We start from the raw sequence: 13,318 nt of genomic DNA, 5'->3' as shown, positions 1-13,318 counted from the left end.
AGCGCTCCGCCGGGAGAGCCCTCGCGGGGACCTGGCGCGGGTGGCAGATAAGACAAGCCCCAGGCTGATACCTGCCCAGACAAAAACGGGCTGTGCCCCCCTCTGCCTGCCCCCACGGGGAGCGTGTGTGGGCATCTCGAGAGAGATACCCATGTGTGTCTTTGGGGGTGCTTAAGATCGATTATTTTTTTATTTCAACTGATTTCTCTCTGTTACCGCAAGGTCTTGCACAACCCAACGCAACAATAAGACAGTTCCCGTGTCCTCTTTGCAGACCTAATTATTCTATGCAGATTTTAATGAGCAGATATCAGTGAAAAGGGCTGAAAAGGGCGATTCATGGATCCCGTTATCAGCGCTCCGCCGGGAGAGCCCTCGCGGGGACCTGGCGCGGGTGGCAGATAAGACAAGCCCCAGGCTGATACCTGCCCAGACAAAAACGGGCTGTGCCCCCCTCTGCCTGCCCCCACGGGGAGCGTGTGTGGGCATCTCGAGAGAGACACTGGCAGCGATAAGGTTTGGTCTGTTGGAGCAGAGAGGGAAGGGGGCACGGATAGCTGGAGCCTTTCCCAGAGCTTGGAGTCACCTCGGGGCTCCCTCCCCTCTGATACAGCTGAGGCTTGCTTGACATCTCTTCCATCCTGCTCTGAGGCTGATAACTCACGCCAGGTTCGGCTTTCCAGGATCTCCACAGGGATTTGTGTGGATCAGCCCAAGCACGCGTTGTCTTCCTCCTTTTCTCATTTTCGAGGCGCCCCGTGTCTCACAGCAGAAATGTTTGTAAACCAGTCTTGAGAGAAACGGCACCAGAATGCTTTTAACAACATGGAACCCTTGGTTTTGGAAGTGCATTTCAAACGCTTGGGAATTCTGGTAAATTTGAGTGTCTCCCTGCAAAGGCCAGAGCAATGAACGAATAAAAAAAAAAAAAGAACTTGAATTTAAAAAAAAAAAAATTGCACTGAAAAGAAAAGAATTGTGGGATTTTCTTTTCTTAAAAGTTTTTAAAACACGTCTCCGTTGCCCCATCTCTGAGTCAGAAAAAAAGTATAATCTGACAAAGAATTATTTTTTATTTTCATCGTGTATTAAAAACTTTTCCTGTTTTTTCCTGTGAGGGTGGTGAGGCCCTGGCCCAGGTTGCCCATTTTTAGGCACCCTGACAACAAAATGTCACCTCTGAAGCTTTCCTGTGCTATTAAAGTTTGAATCCTTCCCAAAGTGATCTCAGTCAATATCTTTATTATCTCATTGCCACAATATTTCCCTTTTCTTCCAGAAACATCCATTTATTATAATTCCAGACTAAAGCTCAGTTTTGAGCCTGTTCTCTATCTCAAGTAGGTCCAATACTAAAACCCATTTATTTTTGCCATCATTTTGGGACAGGAGAAATCCCTCATTTCCATCTTTGGTTGGGAACATGGGGATGTTTGGATGATTTAAATCCCCACCTGATGAGCCCAAACTGGTGTTTGGGGCTGAGATGAGCTGGGCAGCCCTCACAACGAGACTCTGAAATATGTTGGGAGCGTCATATTTAGGAATACTGGGACTCTTATTCCCCTGGAGTGTCAAACAGGACTAGAGGCATTGGAGTGAGCAGGGCTACCTAAAAACAGAGGCCAGACAAAACGAAGGGAATAAAAAGCAGTTTTATTTATTGAAGGGCCTTCAGGTACATTTAGGGCAGACAAAGCCCCCCCAAAATGAACAACAGGTTTTCACACTTTTATAAGTTTGGTCCATTTGCATATTGGGTGTAAATCTTCCAATTACAGCTTCAGCTAATGAAGTCACTGACCCCAAGTTTGCTGCCCCAACTCACTTTTGTTTCCATCTCTCAGGGCCTGGGGCAGTGAGGTGTCCTTGATTGCCAGGCCTGGAGAGGAATTGTTGTGTCTGCCCAAACTGGGAAAGCAGCAGCTCACACTGGACATGGAGTTCAGAGTTACACACGGAAGAACTGCAGGGTTACAAATAGATGAAAAATAGAAAAGCCGAAATCCTGAGGCATCAAGGGGAGTGAGGGGGGGAATGTGCTCCGAGGCCTGCTGTGTGTCACAAACAGGGATTTTGGAAACACACCGGTATCAGCTGCAGTGGGCTGGCTTCCCCATCCAGACCTGTGACTGAAGGGCAATATTTGCCTTGAGAGGGACCCCCCGATGCCAGCCAGGCAGGAGACAGGGAATGATGTGCTTCAGACGGAGCTGGAGGAGGAGATTGCAGCAGGAGCTGCCCCTTCTCAGCACTGCAGCCCCAAGCCCAGCCTGAACAGAGCCACTCGTGCATGGAACGTCATCCTTGGCTGGCTTTTGGTTGGAATTAGCTTGGAGGCTGGACTTTTTGGGTCTTTTCCCTCCAGTTCTGTGTTCAGCGCTTGAAGTGGGATTGCAAGGAGGCTGGGGAGGGATCTTCACAAGGCCTGGAGGGATTGAACACAGGGAATGGCTTCCCACTGGCAGGGGACATGGATAGATGGGATATTGGAGAAAAATTCTTCCCTGCAAGGGTGGGGAGGGGCTGAAATGGGATTCCCAGAGCAGCTGTGGCTGCCCCCGGATCCCTGGAAGTGTCCAAGGCCAGGCTGGACAGGGCCTGGAGCAACCTGGGACAGTGGAAGGTGTCCCTGCCCATGGGTGATCTTTCCTGTCCTTCCCAACCCAGATCATTCCATGATTCCATGAAATTCTTCTCGGAACGATCTCCCTCTAAAGTGGCAGCAGATATGGCCCAGAGCACCCTGTCCTCCTCCTCTGGGCCATGTCACTGCCTCCAGAATTCCCTGGAAAGGGTCTGGACGAGGGCAGGAGCTCCCACAGCTTGGAGACACCTGAACTCACAGGGGAGGCTGCTGCAGCTCATTTTGATGCCGCCCAGTTCTCCTTATTTTTAGTCTTTTTTGACCAGCAAATCCCATGGGAGCTACTGGGAATGCTCCTCTGCTGCTTTTTACCACACAGCTCCTCACCCTTCTGCTGCTGGAAATTCCCAGGATTTACCTTGCAACTTTCTTCTGGTTTGGATTCACGCTCTGAAATGGGAATTTGGGATGAAGGGGGGGAAAAAATCAAGCAAAAAAGCCAAGTTCCATCTGTCAGCTTACTGTCACAAGGATTTTCCTGCTTAGAGGGCTCTTCCCTGCAAAGCTGATTCCAGGTTTTTTGGCCTGTAAATCAAACTGTGTGCAAAGACAACCAAAGTTTGGATAAAATCGAGTTCAAGTGGAATCTAGAATATTATATTCTGCTTCAGATCTGTGACTAAACGAACAAAAATGAAGCATGAAAGCTTTTATTAAAAAAAAAAAAAAAAAACGACACCAAATCAGATCCAACACTGAGCTGGAACTCCTGTGAAGGCATCACAACTGTGGCTATTTTCCCCCAATTAATTTGTCCAACATCCATGTGCTCCCCTTGTCCTTTCCAGCTGCCTTTTGTGCAGCAAATCCCTGCAATCCCCTTTCCAAAGTGCTGTTTACACAGCCCATGTTGACTTAGCACTTGAATTGCTCGTCTCATTTCCCTGATTCATGGGCCAGGAGGATGCTGCGCTCTTGATTTGTAGCCCAATTGATATTTTGCTTGCCCTGGGGCTACCACGGCTGCTGGGGCCTGCTTTCCATGGAGTGATTAGTCCTGACAGCTGCAGCACACAATTACCTTGCCAGGCTCCTCTGAAATGCTTGGGCTGGACCAGCCCTTCCCCAGGGAAATCCTGGATGTGGGGCTGGAAAGCTGAGTCCCAAAAGATGGACTGGGAGATGTGAGCAACAAGCAGGAAATGAAAGTTAAACCAGGCAGAGATCTGCTTTAATCAAACCTCGTGCTCTAATTCTATTTATTTTTGTTTTCTTTCTATTTATTCTTAATTTATTTCTCTTTGTTGTCAATTTATTTCTCCTTATTATTAATTTTTTTTCTGAATTCCAGCCAATAATGAAAATCCATTCCCCAAAATTATTCCCTTCAGTTGTATCAGCACAAAATTCCTCCAGCATTTGTTTACAATCACCAACTCTTGTTTCTTCCCATTAATTCCATGACTTTCAGAGGAGTTCCATCATTTCACTTTCCTCCTGTCAGTCAGACTTTTCTTTCAGCTGCTTTAAATAATCAGCTGCCTCCAGCGTCCAAACTCTGTGGTTTGGTTGGTTGGGGTTGGTTTTTTTTTAATAGATAACATTAACAAAGCTCTCCTGAGGAGCTGTTTACTGGAAACAGAGCAAATATCATGTTCCTTATACAGACTACAAATGGCTAAAATAAAAATAAACAGAATTTCCTAGGACAGGATGCTGGAGAGGGGATTGATTCCGTAATGAAAACATCCCAACAGGTTCCTTGCATATCAAGAAGTTGCTTTTAAAGGAGAAAATGTTGTGCAAAATCTGAGCTGTCTGCAGAAGTTAATAATCACCCACTGATCATTTAGGAAAATCACAAGCTCCGTGGATTTTTAGAATTCCCAACCATTCTCAAGAGAGAATAAAAGTAACTCTTGATGGGATCAAGTCCATTTCTCTAGGAGGGGGCTGCTGGTTTTACCTGTGACAGGAGATGATGGAGAACAAGAGATTTACATAAATCTGGAACAGGTCCCCAAAACTGATACATGGCACAAACTGGAATTTCCAGATCCTCCCAAATTCCCCATTTTAACGTCACCCTTAAAATTTACTTTAGGCAAAACACTTGGACAAAAAAAAAAAGGTTTTGCCTCCACAATCCACCGAAGATTCAAGAGATGCAAATGTCAATGTAGATGAGTAGAATATATATTTTAATTCTTATTTGTGTAGCCAAATCCATAAAGATCCATCCTTTGAACCCCCATTTTTCCCACATAGGCTGGCAAGAACTTTTGGAGCAGCAGTAGGAGAAGAGGGAGCTTTACAGGGCACGGGGCGGGGGGGGGGCCTAGAGGCAAATCTCTTAATTAACTGTTACCAAAACCCCTGAGCCATGTGGCCACCATAAAAAGGGGATTTTAATACACTGCTCCATTTTATGTCATCAGTTGCAAGCCGTGGATTCACTCTCACCCCCAGTAACTCACGACTGCACAGAAGAAAAGCTCTGAAGTGAAAACACGGCCCATCTGTTGGCGATAGGGGCGAGCCGCGTATTCTCCCCATACATTTCTACATTTCCTGCATTGCATACGATTTCAAATATTTGCTCTTGGAACTGCAAGGTGTCCTACTGTCATAACAGTCAAGTTATTCATTAAGCTGTCAGCACCTCGGCGCATTGCTCCCACGCGGGGTCCAGCTCTGATTTTTCCATTCCCCCTCGGAGCACCCCCTCACTCATCGCCGCGCGCGGTTCCCCTCAGAACGGGTGCAACTGAGATCCTCATGTCAACAGATGTAAACCAAAGCCCTACCTTTTCCACTGCCACGCTTCCAGCCCCCCAATTTCCGAGGGCACTAATGGATTTGGAGGGCCAGCTCGAATTTGCCAGGGTTTTGTTGCTATCGATGTGATGCAGTTCTTGGCACGCACTTCTGAGCCCGGGGCCGTGAAGTCTTAAAAGCTGAGAAGTCGAGCAAAACAAGGATCAACCAAAAGCAACCCCGTGATTGATTCCCAGCGCCGGTGTTTGGGAGTGAAGCTGAGCAGATGGTTTACAACAGCAAAGCCAAGGCACCAAACTCACAGAGCTTTGCCTAAAATCGGGCTTTTGTGCTAAGCCTGACCCGCGGGCTGCCCACCTCCAGCACAGGGGGGGAGTTTGTGTTTGTTGCCACTCCAGTGGAATAAATAAAACAGGTCTGCTGGAGGCTGCTGAGGTTTCTGAATTCAGCTCTTTTTGTGTGTTTTTCAGGAGCCTGAAATGGAAAGCTGCCTGGTCACTTAGACAAAACATCATACCTGGCTTCTTTTTTGCAATTTGGGATGATTAGGGATGACTGCACTCTGAGGAGAAAGCAGCTGATAGGTGATTCATTTCTCTGCTTTAATCTTGGCTTAGGTAAAGAGTTCAAATTCACAGAATTTTACTGATCTTCAAAGGTGCCTTTGAGCCATCATCCTGTCACTGCCCTCAGAGCAGGGATGTCACTGATCGTGGGGAAGGACAATCCAGGTGTCCCCAGCACAGCAGAAGAGGGAAGGGGCTGGAGCGTTCACCCTGGATAAGGGCAAAAATGCAACACCCAAAAGCCCTGTCTGTAGCTAGACTCTCCCCTAGCTGGGCTGTTTGAACCACTTCTCTCCCTTCCCCTGAATTTTTTGCTGTTTTTCCCCCAGTTTTTGCCTGTTTCCCACTGCTGGGTTCAGATTGGTGAGGCACACATGGATGGACAAGCCACAGACATGCAAATAATGTCACATTTAGATTGTCATTGCTCTGGGCTTTAACTCTGGCCTGCCTTGCTACACCTCAAGGCCCTGCAGTTGGACCAGGTGGTGATTTTAGCTGCCTCCCCACTGAAGTATTTTATTCCAGAATTAGGATAAATTCTGTGTTCTATTCTCATCCATCCACAGCGATTGGGCACGTCGTGAGGGACACGGCTGCAAGCAGGGGCTGCTTTACCACGGCCAGGGTGGCTCTCAAGGCATCAGCTGCCCTTCCAGCCCCTATTCCTTTCCTTTCCTTTCCTTTTTCCTTTCCTTTTTCCTTTCCTTTTTCCTTTCCTTTTTCCTTTCCTTTCCTTTTTCCTTATTCCTTTTTCCTTTTTCCTTATTCCTTATTCCTTTCCTTTTTCCTTTCCTTTTTCCTTTTTCCTTTCCTTTCCTTTCCTTTTCCTTTCCTTTCCTTTCCTTCCTTCCCTTCCCTTCCCTTCCCTTCCCTTCCCTTCCCTTCCCTTCCCTTCCCTTCCCTTCCCTTCCCTTCCCTTCCCTTCCCTTCCCTTCCCTTCCCTTCCCTTCCCTTCCCTTCCCTTCCCTTCCCTTCCCTTCCCTTCCCTTCCCTTCCCTTCCCTTCCCCGCTGCGATCCCAGCCGTGTCCGGCAGGTGGCACCGTGGGGCCGCTCACCATTTTCCTGCAGAAATCACAAGTTTTCGCTCAATTTCGAAAGATTTTCGTCGATTTGAGGGAAGAAGGGAGGGAAGCAGGCTCCGGGCAGCCGGGAGTGCTGTCTTTAAGGAAGGGGAGAGGGTAAGGGGGGGTATCAGCGCTGCTGGGCATCGCCCTGCCCCAAAACAGCTCTGTAACCAAGGCTCTTCTCTGTCACTGATTTTCTGCTTTTGGAAGAAAAGCAGGTTTTTGTGGTTTTTTTTCTGTATTTCACCATCCAGAAGTTATCACTGTGACCAGAGATCCCTGAGGGACAGGGAAAAGTTTGGTGACACAGCTCCTCTGGCTGCAGCCATGTCCTCATCGTGGATAACAGGGATGGATCCTGAACATCCTCCCCCAGTTTTACCCTGTTAAGGGCAGACGACTTCTCTGGAACAGCTGGACTGGCAGTTCCCATATTCCATAGGGAATTCTGTACATCCCTTGTGTTCTGTGCTGAAAACACCCCAGTGCTTTTGGAATGAGATTATCTTTAAGGTCCCTTCAACCCAAACCATTCCAAAGCTCCATGAATTTAAGCTCCTCTTCCCAGGGAGAGCAGCAGAATCCTTCCCTGAGGCCTGTGCCCATCTCTCAGGAGGGAATGGATGTGCTGGCCATGCTGGGAGGAGGAGGAGGAGGGTGTGGAAGGCTTTACAGGGGCCTGTCTGCACCTGGGGCTGTTTCACTCTCAGCACCCATTCCTGGAGAAACAACCCCTCTCACTCAGCACCAATCTGCTTTAAGCCAGGCATAAATAAGTTGGGGGTGTTATATCTTTCTCCAGAGCCAGGCAGATTTTTTTTTTTTTCCCCCCTCACCGTTCTCTCCGGGCCTGTTTTTAGTTCTTTCATCACCATCAAACGCCGGCTCCTGCAGCTCTCGGTGCTCAGCCCTGCACAGGTTGGAGAGAGCAGGGCGTGTTTGCTCTGACAGCAACTCTCAGCTGGCTCGTTAGAGCCTTCAGCAGGTGGGGCAGCCCCGAGCAGCTCATCCATCTAAATACAGACGTTATTAGGGCTGACCTTGCTTCGCAGCAGCCCCCACCCCGACCTTCTGTGGGATTTAATAAATGGATCCGAGCGTTGCTGGGAGCAGCACCACGCTGGGCACGCAGATAAGAGCAATGTCATGTTGAACATTCCATAGGAGCCTGGCAAGTGGCTTTGGGTGGAAGCAAATCCTGGGGAAAAAAAATAGCTGATTTATTAATCCTGGCCGAGCGCTCGTAACAGAGCGGTGCTGGGGAGAGTCAGGTTTAAAAGCTGGAACTTGCGCAGGGTTTGAATAATCATTCTCTAATTTTAGCTTCACCAGAATGTTCTGCTCGGTCCTGTGCCACTGGGTTGGGTTTGTGGAGTGCACGGACATGGATCGTTGTCCTCACCCATGAAAGGGAGAAAAGATCAGATCTGGTGACAGTGGCTTTGTTTTCTCTGGACAAAATGAGTCCCCAGAGTAGGCAAGAGTCAGCAGCTCTCCAGAAATAAAGAACAATCTTTTTCATAATTCCCATCTCCCTTTTGTTTCGGGGTGGTTGAAACTTCTCTGACGTCGGGAGATGTTGAAATGGATGTGAAGCGAGGGGAGGTTTCCCAGTTTGTGCAGAGGTTGTTTTACAGCTCAGTCTGTTCTGCTCCTGAGCACCAAGGCAATGAATGCACCAAACTAGAACAGGAGGGACTCCACTGTCCAGGGAAAAAAAACATTCTCTGTTTTTCCTAACATTTGCAAGTTCATTTCATTTTTAAGCATTGAGACAAAATAAAAAGCTTTTGCTTGTGTTTTATCTCTCTGATTGGATCCAAGGCTGACCTAAAATGAGACTTTTTGGAGAAAAGTTCTAATATTGGTTCAGGTCATCAGACAATCTTGGGTCATTAGGACTGATTAAGGTAAGAGCGAAGACTTTTTATTTTTTTCTCTGTCACTGGAATCAGCAGCAGAGCCTTCTCTCCATAAAGAAACCTTCTCAGATGAAATTAAAAACCCCTAAAACGTTGTCCCACTGAGCTCTGTTCCAATCCCATTGTTCTGACGTGATCGTTCCGGGGTGACTCACCAAGAGCTGGAAGTCACCAGGAGCAATCTCCCAGCCAGAGCTGGAAAATCTCTGTGATAACTCTGAGACACTTCAGGAAAACGTGGTCCCGCTTCTTGGAAGTGTCTGATTGCACAAATCCGTGGTGGGATTAGTAAGAGGTGGTGCTTTAGGCTGGATTTGTTCTGGCTGAGCCACGGTGATGCTCAGAGCAGAGGTTGGGGGTGAGGCTGGCAGGGAATGAATCGTGTGAGTGTGATTTTTAATTGCCCATCTCAGCCACAAAACGAGGCAGCGAGACAAATTCTGGGCTCATTATCTGCCCAAACAAACCTGCTCTTTCATCATCTCACCGAGGCTCACAAGTCCAGTCACATTAAAAACGAGGGATTTTCCTGCATTTTTGGCCATTTTTGCTGCTTCTTCTCCCTTGGAGGGCAAAGCCAAGAACTTCCCAACCTGAGATTTCTCCTCTGAGCAGAACAAGAAATATCAAACAGCTACAAGCTGCCACCAAACAGAGGGGGGTTTTTATCAGTCAACGAGTAAAATCACGACGTTTTCCACGGTTTGCTTTCCTTTCCAGGTCTTTATCTGAGCTCCACACGTGGTAAAAGTGAAGCAGCACCGTAAATTCCAGGAGCAGCAGCAGGGCTGAGCCAGCAGCTCTCAGCTCTGTTGCTCTTTGCCTTTCAACAGCTCCATTCCTCCTCTGGGCTGCAGTCACACAGACACAGGCCAGGTTCAGATTTGGGAAAACTGCTGGAAAAACAGCAGGAAAAGCTGGTGTCAGAGCCTCAGACAGTGTCCTGTTGTCTGCAGGGAGAGCGGAGCACCCATCCCTCCACCTGTGGGGTGGATAACCCACCCTGCCCCACAAAAGGAGCCCTTGTGGTCGTGGGCAGGCCTCGATTTCCTTCAGGCTGTCTGTAAATGCAGCCCTGCAGAGATGGAAGGAGCAGGGGACAGACAGGGGAGCACTGCAGACAGTGTGATCCCGGAGAGGGAAGGGTTCCTTCTGGAACTCCCAGCAGAAAGGAGTGGAGCCGGGTGAAAATGGTCTGATCAAAGTTATTTTGCTGAAAAGCGTGAAGTTTAGAGATTTTTCTTGATCATACTCACCTCGATTTTGATTAGTTAATCATTGGATTGCTAGATGTGTGTGTACACTGGGAATACTCAGAAAACTCAGGTTTGATGTTTGACAGTTGGGCACTTTGATGTGACCTGTGCTTCTCAAAGCTTCTCGGAATTCTCCTTAAAATACAGCTGAGCAGGCCTGAGAGGCTGAGCATCGTTTTATCCCCAAAAAGGACCTTTTGCTGCATCGATTTGCACCCAAATATTTCGGTAATGAGCCCATGCAGAAGGTCTGTGCTTGGCTTGGCAGAGAAGGGAAAATCCAGTTACTGATGGCCCTGCTGAGCAGTGCTAATTGCAGCCTGTGCTGGTGGGGTGTGCACATGTGAGTCATGTATGGATCACCCCTTTTCCTTTGGAAGGAGCACAGGAGGAATTTTAACTGCAGGGATGAACAGAAAGGACCCAGAGTTAATGGTTCACCGAGGAATAAATAGTTCCTCTTCTTGACACTCGCCCGCCCAGCGCCAGACCTCAGCTGGGCTAAACCAGTAAATCATTAACTTTAATAGGGATTTGCCAGTTTACACCTCGGCAGGATCTGGCTCCCATATTTCAACAACAATTCTGCTCAGACAGAGCCAGCACATCAGGCACGGGGGCCTGGCCACGGGGCAGCAGGGCCACACAGCTGCTGCCCCACTTGGGACGCTGCGAACACACAGCTCAGGCAGCCCAAATGCAACTTTCCAATCATATATCAGCCCCTCGGAGAACCAGACTGTTGTGCCCACAGAGCTACTGTATTTTTGTAATGAATCAGACAGGAATAGTGCTTAAACTGCTTACCACTGCTTTAATTTACAGCCTGTGGTAATATAGTGACAGTAATGTTGTCATCGTTTGCTCTCTTCCTCTGTGGCATCAAGCCCAGGCTTCCACGTTCTCATTTTTGGGATGGTTTCAAGCTCAGTCTTACCCCCACCCACTCAACGCCCCCCCCCCCCCCCCGATGAAATGAGATGTTCTTTAAAATTAAATAAATAAAGGAGGCCTTGCTTGATAGCTCCAGGATCCGCTGGGTTCTCTCTTCTGCCTTTAATGTGCTTTTCACCCAGGGAACAGAATGAAAACGCATTTTCTCTGCTAGGAACTGGCATGTTCGAGATGGTGTCAGAATTCAGGAACATGACAAGCAAAATACAGCTGGACCGGAGGCCTCCACCACACATGGAGGAGGAAATATTGCATTCCCATGCTGTTTTCATGCATGCGAGCGAGCAGCCACATTACAAACCCTGAAAAACATTGTGAGAGCACTTGACATTTCCCAGATGGGCGGCTTGCTTGAGACTCCCCCATCTGCCTCGACTTTCTCCCCGGGAGTTTAACCCCTTGGAGCTCCTGCAGGGAAGCTCCAGTTCCTTGTCCTTGCCCCGTGGCCGGGCAGGGCTGGTGGAGGGCAGGTGGCACCCAAGTCTCGGCGGGAAATGTGGTCAAGGATGTGCTGGTGGTTCTCAGTCCTCGTTTTATGGAGAGCCAAGTTCTGAACAAACCTCACTCAGGGCTGGTTTGGGACCAAAATCAGCAGCTGCTCCTCAGCTCCATCGTTTTTTAATCCTGGCAACATCGTGGCCTTGCTGGTTTTAAACTCTTCTCTGAGACCTCTCGAGCTTAAACTCAATATTTATTCCAATAATTCCATGAAAATCTGTGAACTCACTTTACCTGCAGAACAGAGCAGTTGGAGAACAAACCCAGCTGGAGTTTTTGGGGCATTTCAGGTGCAAACCTGGTTGGGATGTGACCGGTGTGGAGGCTTCATCCTTGGTAGAGCTCTTACAGCTCTGAAAGGTGTCATTCAAAATTATCTACTTGCTGATTACTCCTTGATTTTTTTTCATAATCCTTCCTTAATTACCACATCTTGTAGGCCTGCTGGCAGCTTTTTAAGTTGGATCATTTTTTAAGGCAGACAGTTCTAAGGCAGACAATTCTAAGGCAGAAAATATTAAGGCAGACAATTTTTTAACACTGGCAATTTTTTTAAGACTGAGGGTTTTTTAAGACTGACAAAATTTAAGACTGACAGTTTTTTAAGGCTGACGGGTTTTTTTTTAGATAGACAAAATTTTGTTCACTATTAACTGGCTGAAAAACCAGCCTTTATTTCTCAGTGCCAGGCTGGTTTTCATCCAGCAGGTCACCGAACCCAAGAGCACAAAAGCAAGTCCCTTTAAAATCAGAGCCAAACGCTTTCTCAGGAGTCTCCCACTGTTCAACAATGTCTGGCCCAGAGGCTCAGATGCCAAGGTCTACCCTGATATAAAGCTAATCTACCATCCAAAAAAACCATCTGGATGCAAATCAGAGATTTAACTACGTCCACCCTCTTTTTCTTCCTTTCTTGCTTCCTTCTTGATCTCTTCTCTTTCGCTCCCCGCAACTCCTTTATCAAAAATAACTTGGGGAAGGAAAAATAAACACTGGAAGACACTCAGCCATGTGTGCAAGCCAGGCCCTGCTCCTGCAGCCTGAAAGGAGCTGGAGCTCCACTTTTGGAGGCAGCCTGTGAAACCTCAGCCAGTTCTGCTCACAGCTGGCCCTGCCTGGCTGATCCCAGACAAAAGACTTCCGTCTTTATCTGGCGCTTATTGAGACATCTCATTCAGCTGGAGATAAAAGGGAAGGAGATGTGCTTTGAAATCGAACCATTAGGGCGGCACAGACATCAGCATGCAAATGCCACACGCAAAATGGTTCAAGATGAAGCTCAGGAGAGCATCAGCCCCCGGTGCCAGCAGGGCTTTGCCTGCACAGGGACCCAGCAAAGCCCCTGGGGGACCTCGGGGGAGTTTGGCGCTGTGTTTGTTAAGGGAAGGAGGTGGGAGCTGGATGTGGAAGCGATCCTGGAAATAAGTGACAATGGGGTGGATTGTTCCTGAGGAGTCCCCACCAAAATAACTCCACCAAGCCATGGAGAATTCCGTTTTCCAATTTCCTTCTGGTGTCCCACCTTGGAAATTCTCACAGAGCCGCTCCTTGCGTTGGTCACTCGTCACCGAATCGCGGAACCACGGAATTTTTAGGGTTGGAAGGGACGTGTGGAGATGACCCAGCCCAACCCTCCCCAAGTGTCCTGGGCAGTGCTGGACGTGCCCAGCCCCGGTTTGCTGTAGGGAG

This window comes from Vidua chalybeata, chromosome 19, assembly GCF_026979565.1.
Source record: "Vidua chalybeata isolate OUT-0048 chromosome 19, bVidCha1 merged haplotype, whole genome shotgun sequence".
NCBI lineage: Eukaryota > Metazoa > Chordata > Aves > Passeriformes > Viduidae > Vidua > Vidua chalybeata.
The sequence above is the reverse complement of the archived record's forward strand: the minus strand, read 5'-3'. Positions refer to the sequence as shown.